The 18,796-nt window shown below is 35.6% G+C and overlaps 1 protein-coding gene and 1 pseudogene across 1 annotated transcript in view; both read left to right on the top strand.

Annotated features, from left to right (window-relative positions):
- LRP1B (LDL receptor related protein 1B) overlaps positions 1–18,796 on the top strand; it is a 1,963,100-nt gene that overhangs the window by 1,481,456 nt on the left and 462,848 nt on the right. The gene's annotated exons all lie outside the window — the stretch shown is intronic.
- Positions 3,795–4,410, top strand: LOC112636407 (annotated as a pseudogene).

Below are 18,796 nucleotides of genomic sequence, written 5' to 3'. Positions count from 1 at the left end.
AAAAATAGAGAGAGAAAGCAAGAATATATTAAAATAACTTGTACTAAAAGAAAAAAATATGTGGATATCAGTTTCTCAGGACAGAACTCCATTTAGAGATTTTTTTCTTAGTTGAGTTTTAATTGCATAGCTTTAACAGTGACATAATTAAAGATGAGATTATATGCCAATTTTTTTTCCCAGTTGGCCTTATTTGCAACACCTAGTATAGCATAGTAAGTGGCTTAGATTGTCATTCCTGCCATATTCAATTGAATACTTTTAGTTGTCTAAACATTATTAACTTTTAAAGATTTTTATAAAATAGAATTTACAATGTATAGTCTCATACTTTACTGACATTAAAAGCATGTCAAGGACATGTAGAGAAAGCTGTGTTACTCACTACCCTCCTGTAACTACATCTTATTATTTCTTTCCATTTCCTTGGGCAATTTAAACCCAGTGGTCTTCCTTCTGCTTTTCCTCTTCTCAGAAATCTTTCTGAATGACTTCATTATTTATACTGATGCCTTAGTTCACTTCTCAATCTTCCCCAAATTTTCAATAACACCTTTTGACTCTACTGTTCTCTGTTTTACTTTCCACTATAGTTGAAATTAAGCCTGGATCTCATCACTCTATGCCACTCCTCCAGACAACGTCCTTGAACTTAGTGTTCCTTCGCTTTGAACAAAATCTGTTTACATCACATCTGGCATTCACTATTGTATCAATTAGCCTCCCTTTTTCTTTACCTGCACCTGTAATTATTATTCTGCATTTCTCACATCATACTTCATTTATTTCTATGATGACCACATTCATTTTTTAAATGCCAACCCTGGACTGAAAGATAAGGCATTGAATGCTGTTCCTATCACTTTACTATACTATAAAATGTCACCTTCTATATTTCCTGTTTCCGACTCTACATATGCTATTCCCACAGAAACTTCCTTCCTACCGATGAGCATATTTTTCTTCTTAGAGAGCTCAATCATTATAATGATTTATACTGAGACCTTCATTATTTACTAGGTCACCAAGTCCAAATTTCCTAATTTATCTCATCACTAATGCGTCCATTTATGAAACATTCCTCTTGTATATGTTAAGGTCAACTCACAATTTATACACTGAAGTCATTTTCCCACCTCAAGTTGGAAACCCTGCTATTTTCATTAATAAAATTATTACTTTTCTTCCCAGTCAGGATCTAAGCTCACTACTATTGTTGTTATAATAATTATTATTTTAAATTTTTATTTTCACTGTCCCTTCTCCTGTATCCCCTGCGCCATTTAGTCACTAAGTACTTTTCTTATCAATCTTCACCATTATAGGCCAGATTTTCATTCACTTATTAGTGAATGATTGCTAGCCTTCTATTTGCTTTCCCTGCCTTGAGTTTCTAGAGGTTTCTACATTATGAACACTTTAATTGATTTACTTCCTAAAACACTGATTTCTATTCTCTGCATCTCAAATTGTAAAGCATTTACTTCCTCTCCAGATTTTATGTAGTATCAAACTAGTTGATCCACCTCACCACAAATCTCTCTACTACGTTAAATCCACCTGGTCCTCTAGTCCTACTCACATCCTTTAATCTTAAAAACATACCGTGTTCTTTCTTAACCACATGTTTACTCCTGTACCTAATCTAGAATGGAAAGGACTTTATGGCCTTCCCAGTGGTCTATATTTTGGAGCATCTGTAAAATTTAGTTCAAATCCCTTCACACCATGAAGCTCAGTCTTTTTTGCACCACAGCCCACAGTGATTTCCCTCTTTTAAAACCATTCAGAACTTGTCATGTGTGCTGAATATCTTTATCACTTCCTTATTTGCTACCTACTGCATGCTTGCCTTTTGTATCATTTTTGTCTATAAGATCTCCCCAATGATATGTTAAGTTGTTCTAGACAGGGTCCATTGGATATACTCTTTTCTGCACCCCTTCTAATAAAAAATAGAAGTTGCCACTTGGTAGATAATTTTAAGAATTGCTTTTATTATGAATTCACTATGTGTCAGCTATGTAATTAGGTTGTTAGGGGACATATCTTAAAGCTCCATTTGCAGAGTAAAAGCAATTCTTTGACTTATATTGTTTGTTTGGTTGTACAGAACTGTTCATCAGGGAAGGAAATATGAACCTGTATGGGAAAGTTTTAACTATAGAATATTGGTTAAAAGCAAAGATTCTAGATTCAGGATCTTTATCTAGATTCAACCCAGCCTCTCTTCTCCTGTTCACCAGTTACATGCTGTGTCTTTAGGCAAATTATTCAACTTCTCATTCCCTCAGTTTTCCCTTTTAGAAATAAGGATTATGTTAATAGCAATATTAAAAGCATGATAAGACTCAACAAGTTAATACATGCTGGTTGGAACAAGGTCTAGGACTTAGTAATAAATTAGCATAAACAGTTTTGAGTCTTCATCTTTATTTTTCTTTATTGATCCATTTTATTCATCACTATGAATTAATAGAATCTAGCTAGCATATAAAATGACCACCATAGCATACAAAGATTTTGAAGAACAGGTGTACTTGCTGTTCAAACTTTCAAATATTGTGAATGAAGCAAGTAGAGGGGCCCTCTCCTTAGGGAAATGAGAAGGACTTAGGACTCCAGAGTTCTCCCCTCATCTCACAGTGTTTATTGAATATTTGCACATGACTGATACATGCTATGGACACTATAGGAGATTTTTTAAAACTAGATGACAGAAGAAATGCATGCTTTAACAATGGAATATTCATGCATGAGTAGCAAAAGTAAGGGGGTAGAGATGAAAAGACAATAGAAAGGGATATATTCAAGATGACAGAATATGTTCCTACTGTTGGACGCATTTGATTTTCCAAAGATCCAAACACTTCTCTGTCTCCAACCCCTTGGATCTTGGGTCCAGATTATAATTTATCTTAGTTAGCATGCCAATATAGAGACAATCAGAGCCTAAAAATTAAGAATATGAGAAGAGATGTTGGTAAATAAGTATGCATTAGAAATGCAAGAATGTCTGTATCTTATAATAAAATACAATTTTAATAAGTTTCTTTTGCCTCATCCCTTTCAACTTTCAAAATAATAGAAACGTATATGTGTATGTGTAGAATGATAGCTAAGAATAAAATTTATCTGTAATCTATGATATATGAAAATGTCAAAAACTTCTCTATTTTTGTTATATTCACAAAACTGGGATTTGGATGGGCTAGACATTGTGAGATGAATTGACAAGACAGGTGATTTGATGGTATCCTGCATGCTTAGGGTGACAGGAGTGCTTAGGTCTGGAACAGCAAGTGTCTGTGAAAATGCCTGTTGGTTGTACCTGTTAGTCTGATAAATAATACAGAGAAATGAGATTAATTTAGTCACCATTCAAAAGACATCTACATTAACCATCTTTCTCTGCCAGTGTTAGAGAACAGGGTTCAATGAGAAGATGAACACTGATTTCAAAATTAATAAAAAAGAAACATAATTTTCTAAGTAATGTTTCACCAAGATGGCTTGAGCCATGCATTTGTACACAGAAGCCATATTCAGTAATTGATTAAATACCTCTCATATAGCATGAATAAAATTTTTCCCACTCTCTGATTTATCTCCATTGGTATTATTAAAATATATATTCAGAATGCAAGGGAGAAAATTTGAAAAATAGCAACATTTTAGACTGATATTGGTATGTATTCGGTTGGTGCAAAAGTAATTGCGGGCTTTGCCATTGAAAGTAAAGGCGTGTCAGGTGGCCTACAACGTCCAGTGGGGCGAGTCGCGGGCAGCCAGGCATGGATCCTCAGTCCGCCAGGGCCCAGTTGCAGGGGACCGCTGAGCTGTTTCCGGGCCGCCTCTGTCTAGCGCGTGGAAGGCGCTCCCTAGCCCGGAGGCTGGCTTTGCTACAGCTGACCACTCTTATCAGGAGAGACTAGCCCAGGGAGCACAGAGCGTCTCTAATGACCGTCCAGCCCGGAGGCGGGGGGCGGGGGGGGCACCCATTCTGAAGAGGAAGGATTTGCTGTGAATGAGGGGGACTCTGATGGAATACCTGGGAGCTGAGAGAAGGGACAAACTGTCCACCCAGGGAACAGCCTGAATCTTTTTAATGAAGACTGGGACTTGGAGTTGAAAGCAGATCAAAGGAATCCCTGTGATGCTGACGACATCCAGGGGAACATTTCTCAAGATCTCAAACCTTGGGTCTGCTGTGCCCCACCAGGAGACATGATCTATGACCCCAGCTGGCACCACCCACCTCAGCTGATAACCCATTATTCCAAGATGCTCTTTGAAACAGGATAGTTTGACGATGCCGAAGATTGTGTGTGGAGCTTTCTGCCTTGTAGGTGGGCAGGCTTCCAGATCAAGATCTCTTTTCCTGTCTTGGAGGTGAAAAGTCATATCTGAGAAAACATTCCCTGTGATCCCTCATCTGGGATACACAGACCGGTGTTCAGTAAGCCCCCCATTGCTCTCCCCAGTCTGTTACTGTTCTTAATGGGCTCCTCCTTGGAATGTGTGTGTGTTTGTGTGTCAAAAGGAGTTGTGTTCTTTGTAAAATAAAGTTTTTTTGTTTTTGCTTTTGTTTCTGTTTTTTTTTTTTTTTTTTTAAAAAAAAAAAAAAGAAAGAAAAAGAAAGTAATGGCAAAGCCCGCAATTTTGCGTCAGCATGGCCTGCCATTCTGAATAGGTATTAATGACAAAAGGTTTATTTATTTAAACTGAAGAAAATGTAAAGCAAGGACTAAGTTTTCTACATGTACTCTAATGAAGGGTTTTCTTTCTGTGTAATTTGCATGTATGAGCTACTCCGAGTCAGATATAAGGGAGAATCAGGCTCATATTTCCTAAAATGTATATCTGAAGTAAACATTCTAAATCAGATTTATTGCATATCTACCCTGCCAATCGCAATGTATTGGTTGGGCCATTCTGCCTCTTACCTCAGGTTAAACATTGAGTGTACTGTTTCCTTGCCTATATTTCACTTGGTTCACATTCTATACTTTAGGTTCACTTTAGCTCTTTCTTTCACCTACAAGGTGTGTACACACACACACACACACACACACACAATACTCTCAAGCTAGAGAAAAATGTGTCTTCCAGTTCCCACAAATACTTTGCACCTAACTTTATTATAATATTGTTATTTTTCTTTTGCCCTAATAGCTTCTCTGCTGTGTAAGTATAGAAACTGTGCCTTGCTCATCAGTATACCTCCAGCCCAGCTCAAGGCAAGTCTCCAGGACACTCTGTTGACTGTTGTTCCAAATGCCTTTGGGGCACTCTGACCCTGGTCACGGAGTTCCTGGGACTTAATAAGCAATCAATGCATATTCATAAAGGGAGAAATCATATGCTTTCTGAAAGTTGAGATGTTTGCTCTCATGGAATGTACAAAGTAGGAGAGGAAATCTTAGCAGCAGAAATAACCACAGATTAGTGTGATACCAGTGTGGTGTGAGTACAGACAGAATTTTACAGGCACACACAGTAAAGTGAAATCTCCTCCAGCCATGATGATGAAAGAAGCTTACAGAGTAGATGGTCCTAAATGCCCATTCTGTCGCATTGTAATGAACTCTGACAAATAACCATGAGGATGAAACAGATGGCTGTTTTACAGTTGGTAATATTTTAAGGTTGTTAATATTTTCTGAAAATAATATTAAGACAACAAACATGCATCTTACATAAAAATCATCTGATGACAAATATCTTCTTAAAATAGAAGAGACTTCAGAATGTGGCATATAGTTACATCCACACATACCTTTCTTGTTTCTCCTGTGCATGAAATTTCTTAGTCATAGCACATGAATCTAATCTATATGAATGTTTACCTTACTTGGTGAGTGCACAGAAGTACTCCCTTTTTTCTTTAGCATTGAGTTCCATGAAAAAATAATTCATTTGGTAGTAAAGTTAGAAATGAATTTAGTGTGTTGATTTGAATCATCCCAACAAAAGATGAACGCTAAAACTTAGTATTTTTAAAATCTATGATAGAGGAGAAATAAACACAATTAGTTGCCAAGTAGTATAATATTTTTGTACAAAATACCATTGCAATCTGAAATTATTACCTCCCTATAGTCTTTTTTTGTTAAATTATCATTTTTATTCTTGACTTATTTAATTCAATTTGCCAAATATTCATTTAGTATCTACCAAGAACAGCGTCAGCTTAGTCTTATTTAAGACAAATATTAAAAGTTACATCATTTTATAAGTAATAGTATTCCTTGCACTCATCTCTTTAACAGAAGTACTCTGCATCAGGTTTAGAAATGCATAGAGATTAAATTTATTCTTTTTTTTATTGACAATATTGGAGAGTTTTATTTCACTGATACGAAAGTATTCTTAATATAAATTATTATTCTTTTGACTTTAGCTGTGAATGAAGTAATAGATGATACTCATTTATTCCTTCTTTTCCTCTTTCTTTATTTCATTTATTCTGCAAATATTTACTGTGAATTTAATATATGCTAAGTGTTATGGGAATATGTGATTTGGTGTTTCTTCCGCACTCTTCATTTGGAAAGTTTGAAATAGTGCAATTTATATATAATTCCAGCAAAACATAGTCACATGGAAAACATCTGCCCTAAATAAAATTAAACTTACTTTGGTACCCATCATGAATGTGTTAACAACTTTGTTCAATAATGCTGACAGAGCTACTTTTATGGAGTTTATTTTCCCATGACTTATGCCCCATATTGCTTAGCTTTACAAATGTATTTAATGCAGCAAACCATTTCACACAGCACTGCCATTTAAGTCCCACAAAATCAATAGTGTAATCTGCATGATTGTGGGACTGTTAGTATTTTCTGTTAAAAAGTGCAAATCATATTTAAAGATATACAAATAATATTCAATTTTTTTCTTGCCTATGGCATCACAAAATTAGGTTTTTAGAGGTTTGTCTAACTCATTTTGTGATGAGATCTAGGTCACATTAGCTCACTCCTCACAAACGTAATGTTCATTGATACCTAGAGATATGTAGTAAGCCTGTTAAGGTTAAAATATGGGCTTTGGGAATAGTGAGACTTAGATTTGAATCCAAGTGCATCACTCATTATGATGCAATGTTCTTAAGCTCTACTAAAATTAGGGGCAAAATAGCATCAATTCATGAGGATTAATGAAAAGAATGACAATGTTATGCTTACTACAGTGCCTACCAGATAAACAGGTCCAGTGGAGAGCCAGCAGTTATTTCATTGTAAAGGTAAAGTAAATCTTAGTTCAGTCTGAAGTAGCCACTGGACAAAGTTTATTGCTGTTCTTGTTCCCATACTAATGTGGCCCATCCAGCTGCTTGTTCTCGAGGTCCAATAACAAGATGCAGACCAACTGGGAAAAAAGGGAGCCTATTTCTGCAACCAACAAGAAGGTTGGACCAACTCAAGACCAACTCAAAGTTACAAGTTTTTCTCTGGTACACATATACATTTAAAGCTCCATGCCTACGTGTGGAAGTGCATGGCACTGTTTCAGCAGTAGCAAGCAGGAGTGTTTCATTTAATCTCTGCCTAGTCTTTATGGTCTGGAGTCTGGAAAGCTTTCTCCAGAGACTTGGAAAGTTTCTTAATCTTAAGTGGGCCCTGGGACAACGGTGTATGTGTAAGAATGATTTTGTTATTGGATCAGACATGGGGTGTCCAATCTTTTGGCTTCCCTGGGCCACATTGGAAGAACTGTCTTAGGCGACACATAAAATTTACTAACACTAACAATAGCTGATGAGCAAAATAAATACATAAAATAAAATAAAATAAATTTAAAACCTCATAAAAAGTTTACCAATTTGTGTTGGGTCGTATTCAAAGCCATCCTGGGCGACCTGTGGCCCACAGGCTGTGTGTTGGACAAGCTTGCTTTAGGATCTGAGAAAACCCAGGTGGGATCTTGGTGGGTTTGATCCCATATTCTGACCCTTATACTCAGGCACCAGTTTCTCTAGTTCTTTCATGCTTAACTTACGTATTTGCCATAGTAAAGGGGTAGTTGAAACTGACTGCTCTGGCTGCTAACGGAAACCTGAGCTGCCACATTCTGACAAAGTTACAGCACAGAATGGTTGATTTAATTTTTTTTTCCTTGATTCCCAAAACACTAAATGTACCATGTTTTCACTTCACTCTCTACTTACTAGTAAAAAACAATGAATATTAGTGTTTAAATATACATCATTAGTTAATTAATGTACAACATTAGTTCATTTAAATTCCAGAATGATCACGATGTTAAGAAGAGGAAAGTATAAAACCTTCTCTAGAAGTAATTCCACTTTGGCATTGACCAGACAGATGAATAGAAACTTAAGGGCTTTAAAAAAAATTGTTATGATCTGAATTATGGTCCCCTAAATTGATATGTTGAAGTTCTAGTTCTCAGTACCTCCGCATGTGAGTGTGTGTGGAAATAGGGCCTTTAGCAAGGTAATTAAGGTAAAATGAGGTCATAATGGGTGGACTCTAATCTAATATGACTAGTATCCTTATAATAGCAGGAAATTGGGAAATAGGCAACACAGACCAAGGGAGAACCCTGTGAGGGCACAATAAGGCAACTCTCTGCAGGCAAAAGAGAGAGGCCTGGCCGGGCATGGTGGCTCATGCCTGTAATCCCAGCACTTTGAGAGGCAAAGGCAAGCGAATCAACTGAGGTCAGGAGTTCGAAACCAGCCTGGCCGCCATGGTGAAACCCCGTCTCTACAAAAACACAAAAATTAGCAGGGCATGATGGCAGGTGCCTGTAATCCCAACTACTTGGGAGGCTGAGGCAGGAGAATCGCTTGAACCCGGGAGGCGGAGGTTGCAGTAAGCCAAGACTATGCTGTTGAACTCCAGCCCAGGCGGCAGAGAGAGACTCCATTCCAACAAAAAAGAAAAAAAAAAAAATAGGGAGATTGAAGTCTCAGAAGAAACCACACTTGCCACCACCTTGGTTTTAGACTTGCAGCCTTCAGATCTCTGAGGAAGTACATTTTGTTGTTTAAGCAATCCCATCACTGTTTTTTTTGTTGTTGTTGTTATGGCTGCCCTAACAAACTAATGCAATATTCAAAGGCTGGGACCAGTGAATTATTTTTAGAGGAAAATATGTAAGTTGAATTGGCATTCAGTTATATATAGAATACATCCATTTACTTACTTAAAGGGGAAAAAATGCCTTGTCCAGTCTTTAATGCTAATGTATTCTGAGGTTTTAAAAGCATTAAAATCTATACTGATTTTGAAAGTCTCATAGATAAGAAATGAACCCTACAACCTAAATATGGAATTTGGGAACATGAATCTTTCTAACAAATATCTCCTAAAATTATATTTCATTAGCTTCTTATTCCAAAGGAAAGATATTTTCTGAGAGAAAAAGCACACAAACACACAGATTTACATATATAATCCCATAATTTCCTTCACCATCATCTTAAAACTCCTTTCATACCTGTCTACACCATTCTCAATGAATGTCTTTTTATTTTTCTTGTAGGCAAAAAATAGAGTCATTCAGTAAATTGCCTCACTTCCACTTGCAGATTTAATTGGGTTCATTGCAGTATTGTGATTAAGAATCTAGACTCTAAAATAAGATTCCCTGGATTCAAATTGTGGCTCTGCTTTTGACTATTTGTGTGACCTCTGCAAATTATTAAGCACTACATGTCCCAGTTTCCTCATCTGTGAAGCAGGGGTAATGTTACCTATCACAACACAACAAGTGCATAGAACAATGCCACTCATTCTCCCTCATGTGTGTATGTGTATTCAATTAACGTTGGCTTTTTTTTTTTTTTTTTTTTTTGAGACAGAGTTTTGCTCTTGTTGCCCAGTCTGGAGTGCAATGGCACAATCTTGGCTTACTGTAACCTCCGCCTCCTAGGTTCCAGCAATTCTCCCACCTCAGCCTCCAGAGTAGCTGGGATTACAGGTGCCTGCCACCATGCCCAGCTAGGTTTTTTTTTTGTTTTTTTTTTTTTTGTTTGTTTGTTTGTTTTTTATATTTTTAGTAGAGACAAGGTTTCACCATGTTGACCAGGCTGATCTCAAACTACTGACCTCAGGTGTTCCACCCACCTGAGGCCTCCCAAAGTGCTGGGATTACAGGTGTGAACCACTGTGACTGGCCTAATGTTAGCTGTTACCTTTGTGTATACCCATTTCATCTAGTTCCATTTTTTAATTGTTGAGAAAGGGTCCTTTCAAATCTAAACCTTACTCCTGTGCTGTTGAAACCATTGTGTATGTATTTTTATCCTCTCTCTCTGGTCAGTAAGCCTCCTCCTAAAGCTACAAAAATGATCATTTCTCCTCCATACTAAAAAAATAAAACTATAAACAAATTTATCTCTTTTGGGGATCCCATTGTCCTCTCCACCTTTCCTATTGCTGCCAAGGTTCAACAAGTAATCTATACCCACTGACTCTTTTCCCTCTTTAAATAACTGCAGTCTTTCACAAACTCCCTCATTGCTCTGATAACAGATTCAGATGACTCTGTGGTTGACAAAGACAATGACCTCATTTCTGTTGAAATTGTTGACTACTCTCTACTTCTGAAAACACATTTCTCCTTGCAATCCTCTGACACAGTTTCATCCTGGTTCTCCTCCTGGTTCTCAGACTACACTTGTATAAATGTCATTGTTAATCTCTATTAACAACTAGCTTTTCTTCCCTAAGAAGTGACAGCATTGTATGACTGTTTTCTATTAACCAAAAACAAATTGCAATGATTGTTCATTTGTTTTTGGCACATTGATATTTTGAGATGAAAAACATGTTTTGGAAAAACTAGAGTTAAAATGTTGTTTGCTGTATCTCTATTGTTTATGATAGTATTTGATATATAATAATTGCATAATACATATTTGTACATTATTTGATTTATTTTTGTCCTGTGACCTTTCACATCTTAAAATCTTTATAAACAAAAAGAAATGTCCTAGAATACAAGGGAGTAAGTCATTTATTGATAGATATCTGGAACCATAAGTTAAATAAACAGAAATCTATCTATACTTTTTAAACAGGATTCGCTAAAATCATTTTTAAGAATCCAAATCTCATCTACCTAAGACTAAATTTCTCCTCCTGTTCTTACTCTGAAATGGCAGTGTCTATTTAAATTCAAAAAGTCAAATTTTTAATGAAAGCAGCAAACTTATTTTGTGACGAGAAGTTATCAAAATGCTTACCTTTATGATTACATGCCTTGAAGTCTTATGGGATAATCTGTTGGAAGGCAATAAACAATAATTAATGGGGTGATTTTTAAAAAAGTATTCTAAAGCATTGGCTTTAAATTTATGAATCAATAGTCGGATTTTAACAGCAGGATTATCCAAAAAATATCTCTTATTTTTAAAGCATGTGGTTTTGAAACCTATGAATTGAAGGTATTTTTCCTATATGAGTAAGAGAAATATGTATTGTTATCTTTTTTTATTCTACCCAGGGCATATTTATTATATAATTACATGCTGTAGGAAGCAAATTGTACTCCTACACTTTTATCTGACATAAATTAGCTAGGTCAAGAAAATTTTTTATACTTGTGAACTCTGGAATAACTCCTATGCAGGAATGTTCCAATAACATGGGCTATTGTTTATGTGAAAATAAGTCCTTAGTTTTGTATTAATTCTAAATTTCCTCATGACATTTTTCACAGCTTGACATAAAAAGATCAGCTTCTCTGTATTTTTTTTTTCTTACAGCAATACTACTAACTTGTGTCAGAGTCACTGAGAAATTAAGGTAGCAATCGATAATGAGAGCAGAATACAGCCTCATGTTTACCTAATTTTAAGTAACATTTTAAGGCAATTACAATATATGTACATATATATGTGTATACACACACACACACACACACATACACACATCTATTTATCTTTCTGTCTATATTATTTTATAGACACAAAGTCTTGCTCTGTTGCCCAGGCTGGAGTACAGAGGCACAATCATAGTGCACTATGGCCTCAAACTCCTGGGCTAAAGCAATTCTTTTTCCTCAGCTTCCTGAGTAGCTGGAACTGCAGGAGCACCACCACAACCAGCTATGTTTTTTGTTTTTTGTTTTTTTTAATTTTTGTAGAGGCAAAATCTGACTATGTTGCCCATACTAAAATATTTTCTTAAAATATGTGATAATTAAATACTATTTGGTTACTTTCAGCACATTAAGAATAGTATGAAATAAATATTCAATTTGAAATTATATAACTTAATCAAATGCACTTTTTAGAGGCAATGCTTATTTTTAATTTTTAGTAACATTTTAGTTGAATTATTCACTTACTCTTTTTGGCATAAGTTAACATAAAATGCATGTTTGGCAAATGAGTTCAACTTTATTTATTAGCACTCTACCATTACTATTAACTCTGTCTACATGTGCTAGTCAGTTTTATTTGTCAACCTAACTAGGCTTTAGTCAGTTCTTCAATAAAACACTAACCTAAACAGTGTTGCAAAGGTATTTATAGATATGATCAAGTCTACAGTCAGGTGATTTTAAATAAGGGAAATCGTCCTGGATTAGATAATCTGGATGCGCTAAATGATATTACAAGTTTCCTATAACAAGGAGACACATAAGTCAAAAGGCAACGAGAAAAGGTGATATGATGATAAAAGCAGAGATTAGAACAAAGTGGCCACAAGCCAAATAATACCATCAGCCTCTAGAAGCTGTAAGACAAAGAGCAGATTCTCTCCCAGAGTCTCTAGAAGGAAGCAGCTCTGGTGACATCTTGAATGTGAGACTGAACCTTTTGAACTGTGAGATGATTTGTGTTATATAAAACCACTAAGTAATTTCTTACAAAATTCCAAGAAACAAATAGGAATTTTGTATCCTGGAAGTGAGGTGCTGCTGTAACAAATGTCTATGAAAAGAGTCAAACTATTCAAAATACTTAAAGAGGTTTGTCCTGAGGCAAACATGAGTGACCATGGTCAGAGGCACAATCTCAGGAGGCCCTGAGAACATGTGCCCAAGGTGGTTGGGTTACAGCGTGGTTTTATACATTTTAAGGAGGCATAAAATATCAGTCAATACATGTGAGACATACATTGGTTCAGATGGGAAAGGCAAGACAACTCAAACAGGGGAGTCCTAGGTCATAGGTGGATTCAAAGAATTTCTGATTGGCAATTTGTTGAAAGAGTTCAATTATTATCTAATGATCTAGACTCAATAGAAAGGAGTTTCTGGGTTAAGAAAAGGGGTTGTGTAGACCAAGGTTCCTGTTATGTAGATGGAGTCTCGTAGATAGTCACCCTTAGAGATAATAGATAGCAATTATGTCCTATTTAGACCTTTAAAAGGTATTTGACTCTCAGTAAATGTCTTTGAGATTAGGAGGGCCTGAACTGAGAAAGAGCTAGTTATATTATTAGAGGTTTGCAGGGCCATTCCAAAATATTTCAAAGACATATATTTCAGGTAGTGGTTCATGCCTGTAATGTCAGCATTTTGGGAAGCCAAGGTGGGTGGATCACCTGAGGGTAGGAGTTTGAGACCAACATGGTGAAACCCCATCTCTACTAAAAATACAAAAAAGTAACCAGGTGTGGTGATGGGCGCCTGTAATCCCAGCTTCTCAGGTGGCTGAGGCAGGAGAATTGCTTGAACCCAGGAGGCGGAGGTTGCAGTGAGCCAAAGTTGCCCCATTGCACGCCAGCCTGGGCCACAAAGTGAGACTGTCTCAAAAAAAAGAAAAGAAAAAAAAAAAAGAAACATATTTTGGGGTAATATATGTTGCAGGTTGGAGTTGGTATCTTATTGCTTCAAAGAGTCTTTCTGTCAGTCTTAGGATCATTGTTTTAATGTTAATGCTGGGCAATTATGTCTAAAGTCCAAAATGAGGTAAGTATGGACCCTCCCCTTCTGTCAGGGCCTGAACTAGTTTTTGAGTTTTCTTTGGAATCCCCTTGACTGAGATGGGGTTCCATTCAGTTGGTTGGGGGCTTAGAAGCTTATTTTTTATTTGCACAGATACCTAAAAATCTGTAAATGACTTTCAAATTGGGTACTGGGTAGAGGCTGGAAGAACTTTTAGGACAATAATAGAAAAAGCCTGGATTGCCTTGAATAGACTGTTCATAGATATAGATGTTAAAATTCTTCTAATGGGAACTCAGAAGTAAAGAGCATGGTAGAAAAAATTATATTATCTCAGAGAATACTTAAATCATCATAAATAAACTGTTGTTAGAAATGTGGACATGAAGAATATTGCTGATGAGGGCTCAGAGAGAAATGAATAATATGTTATTGAAAACTAGAAAAAAGGAGATTAAGCACATTAAGATACTATGAAATAAATATAATTAAATTTGAAATAATATAACTTAATCAAATGTACTTTATAGAGGCAATGTTTGTAATACTTAAATTGATTTCTGCCATTATATATAGAGCAGGAGTTGTAAGCAATGAACTTTGATATTTAACTTTGGACATTTCCAAGCAAGATGTTGATGTGTTCTGGTTTCCTTCTTTCTGCTTATAATAACTGTTAAGCAAAAAAGAACCAGGACTTGATTATTTGGGAAATTCTCAATCTATCCAGATTGCAAATGACACTAAAATTAGAAGATTCACTGTTAGGAAAGTGAATGGTTGGACAACTTTTTGTTAGTGCCTCAGAAGAAAGAAAAGCTAAAACTGTTCATTTACATAGAGAGCTCTTTGAAGTGATAATGTGACTCGTGGATACTTTCTTCCATTTCAGCAGAAGCTAAAAAATAAGGATGGGATTATCTTGGAAATACCTGTGTAGGAGTCTCTTGTTTAATGGTGCAAATTCCCATGGCAAACAAGAAGACCCACAAGATTTTTGAGAATATTATAACAGAAGAAACATTGCCAGTTTGGACTGTAAGAGAAAGAGAGAGAAGGAAATAAAAGAAGGCTGTAAGACTCCCAAATTTCTATAGGCAAGAAACGGGTTGATAATACTATTAATCTGCAAACCCATGAAAAGGGAAGAATAATTCAGAGGGAAGAGTGAAAGGTAGAGGAGGCAGAGATTTGAGCCACAGAGAAATTTTCCCAAGTTTTAACAATAAGTGGAATTTACTCTGCTGGATTTCAAAATTGCTTGGAACTGGTGACTTGTTTTTTCTTTTCTTTTCTTTTCTTTCTGTCTCTTTTTTTTTTTTTTTTTTTTTTTTTTTAGATGGAGTCTCGTTTTGTCACCCAGGCTGGAGTGCAATGATGCGATTTCTGCTCACTGCAACCTCTGCCTCCTGGGTTCAAGCAATTCTCCTGCCTCAGCCTCCTGAGTAGCTGGGATTACAGGTGCGCACCACCACGCCTGGCTAAGTTTTGTATTTTTAGTAGAGATGGGATTTCACCATGTTAGTCAGGCTGGTCTCAACTCCTGACCTTGTGACCCAACTGCCTTGGCCTCCCAAAGTGCTGGAATTATAGGCGTGAGCCACTGAGCCCAGCCTGGTGACTCATTTTCTCCATTTTTGAACATAAATGTCTATAACTAGCATTCTATACTTGTCCCACATTTATTTTGGGAACAGATGACTTATTTTCTAGTTTTGCAGGTCCACAGATGGACAGGAATTTTGGATCAGGATAGATCATGCCCAGAATTTTAAACATAGCTGATTTAGATGATGAAATTACAGATTTTTGAGTTTATGAGATTAGAAGAGATTTTGGACTTGAGTTGATGCTATTCATGATTTGAGACTTTTGAGGACCTTGATATGGAATACACTTCATTTGCACGCTGAGCTGATATAAATCTTTGAGAACCAGGGACAACTGCATTAGGCCAAATGATGTCTCACAAAAGATACCCAGGTCCTATCACTGGAACCTGTGAATTTTTTACCTTACATGATGAAAGGGACTTTCCTACTGTGATTAAGTTAAGGATATTGAGATGGAAAAAATATCCTAGATTATTTGAATGGGCCCAATGTAATCACAGAGTCCTTATAAGATTGAGGCAGAAACATTAGAGATAGAGAGAAAAAATGTTAAGGATGAAAACAGATGTACGAGTAATACATCTGAAGGTGGAGAAAGAGGTCAAGGAATGTGCATGTTCCCTAGAAACTGGAAAAGATAAGAAAACAGATTTTTTTTTTTTTTAATGAGCCCTCAAAAGAAATACGGACCTGCATATACCTTAGTTTTAGCCCAATGATATAGATTGTAGACTTCTGACTTTTATAATTGTAAAATAATAAATTTATATTCTTTTAAGCCACCAAAGGGGTGGTAATTTGTTATAACTGCAATAAGAAATGAATCCACCAATTTATATATATTTAAAATGTTTGTAATTCTAACATGCTTTTATTAAAAATGGCAGGCCTGCCCTATATCCTTTTATTATAGGCACCTGCTTTAAAGTGTTTTACTGATTTCTTTGTTTACTTTAGTATCTAAATAATGTGGCTACATTTTCAGTTCCTGAATCTTTAGCCTTAGGCATTATGTATTGACCTCATGCGTTATTTATTGACTTCCTACCCCCATTTGCAATCCCCTTCTTATCCTAATATGTCATAATTTTATCAAGACACATATTCTGCACAAAAGTAATATTGGAATATTTATTCAACATATTCTAGGGATTCTCTTTGCCTGGATTTGTACTGAATTACTCTTATATATATATTTTTTGTATATGAAGTCTTATTTTTTAAAAAGATTAACTATAACTCTGGTTCGTCAGTTCAGAGAACCTCTATTTTACCCTTCAGGGAATAAATATCCAATCTTCTATATACAGGATCCTCTGCAGGGTCTAGCCTTCTAAAGTATAAAGAGGGTCTGGGGATCTTACTACCTCCTAAATAGATCTTCCACCAATCCTTCTAGTTTTAGCACTTACGTTATCTCTATTTCTACAAGTATCCATTACTTGCAAATTTATTAGGTTTGGGAAATGAACTTTCTTCGCCTTTATCTTACCATTTGGAGCTATGGAGGCTGTTAAATCACTAACTACTTGACCACTTTTCTTCCTACCTTTTTTTGTCTATATATATATATATTTTTTTTTTCTAATTTTCTTTGTGCTTTGGGTTCATGACTTTACACAAAAGTTATTTTAATGTAACTTTAGTAAAATTTTAGTTAAGTTTCAGGAAGCAACGTATATAAATGCATGCATTAATTTTAAGTCCGTTTGGATACATTTAACATAAATTGGATGCTTACTGTCTTCTTGTTTCTATGTTGTACGTTCTTACATTTAAACATTTACCAGTGTCAGGTGATATTGTTAACTCCCATTGGGAAACATTCTTAGAGAGGTTTGCCAAAGTGTGTGCTACTTCTCAAGTTTTGAGCCCAGACCCAAATTTAGAGAAAATATTTTAACATTAAGTATACTTTATTTTATTTAAAAGACTAATTTTTGTTAAGGTAATGTCTCTACAAGATTCAATGCAGGAAAAATATTTATTTTAATGTGATTGTTAAATATCTAATTTATGAAAACTCTAGTAATATGAATTAATATGTGTGTGATTATCACTATGTGAGAGAACTATTTTATAAGACATGGACAATGAAACAATCTAAACAATTTTTAGGACAAAAATTCCTTAATCTTTAAACTGCAGTTCCTAAACTTATTTTATTATAATGTTACAACCAATAATAAAGAATTAAAAGGAATCCCATAGTAGACTGGCAAAAATCAATTTCTTTTGTATTGGTTTTACTGACAAAAGCTTGTCAGTAAAAGTAACAGTTATATACTCCTTTGTTTCTAGCATATCTAGCACTTGATAAAGACTTCATGATTAGTTACAGAATGTTAATTGAAAAATAATAATTAAATCCTAGAACTTGATTAGTTTCCTTTGCACCTTCCGTTTAATTTCCTCTTCCATGGATACTTCTGTTTCTTTCCCTTTTTAAAACTCTTCTAGTTTATCATTACTTATTCCCAGAGCTTTTACAAAATCTTCCTAAAGGGTCTTCCCTCCACTTACTATTAACCCATCCTAATATGGCTGTGTGACTTGTAGATCTGTCGACCCAATAAAGAATCAAGTTGTTGGATTCTTAACATGATATACTACTGTGTGTAAAAAATAACACTTTTTGGTTTGTAAAAATATTGTCTTTATTGTCTCATTAATTTTTTTATATCCCTATATGAGCCAAATAACAGGTATTAATATTTACTAATAAAGAAACAAATGTTGGGAAATTAAATTCCCACTACTATATCCATGGCTTATAAATGACAAAGCAAGCACCTGAGTGCAGATACCCTGATACCCAGTTCTCTTCTCTAAATGATACAGTGAAATAACATTCCTATTTCAGACTCTTAGAAACCCTGTGCCTAAAACCTTCAACCAAGGAAATCTCTTCATCTGTCATTTAAAGCTGTTCAGAACAGTCTTCTACTCCAATTTCTCATCCTTTCATTATCCCATTGGTTTTACATAAATACCTTTAATATACAATTTTTAGTCCTGTATTTTAAATTTTTTCTTGTGAGAGAACTTACCTGGAAAATTTATCTTTTTAATTTTTCCTTGTGGAAGTGCTGATCAGTTTCACAGACCCCTCTGTGGCGTTCCCTATTTGCCCTAGTTTTTAGGAACTACTTGAACTTTATTTCTTTTTTTCTTTTTTCTTTTTTTTTTTTTTTTTTGAGACGGAGTCTCGCTCTGTCGCCCAGGCTGGAGTGCAGTGGCCGGATCTCAGCTCACTGCAAGCTCCGCCTCCCGGGTTCACGCCATTCTCCTGCCTCAGCCTCCCG

Source organism: Theropithecus gelada, chromosome 12, assembly GCF_003255815.1.
Source record: "Theropithecus gelada isolate Dixy chromosome 12, Tgel_1.0, whole genome shotgun sequence".
Lineage (NCBI taxonomy): Eukaryota > Metazoa > Chordata > Mammalia > Primates > Cercopithecidae > Theropithecus > Theropithecus gelada.
Note: the sequence above shows the minus strand (reverse complement) of the source record. Positions and strands in the feature narration are given on the sequence as shown.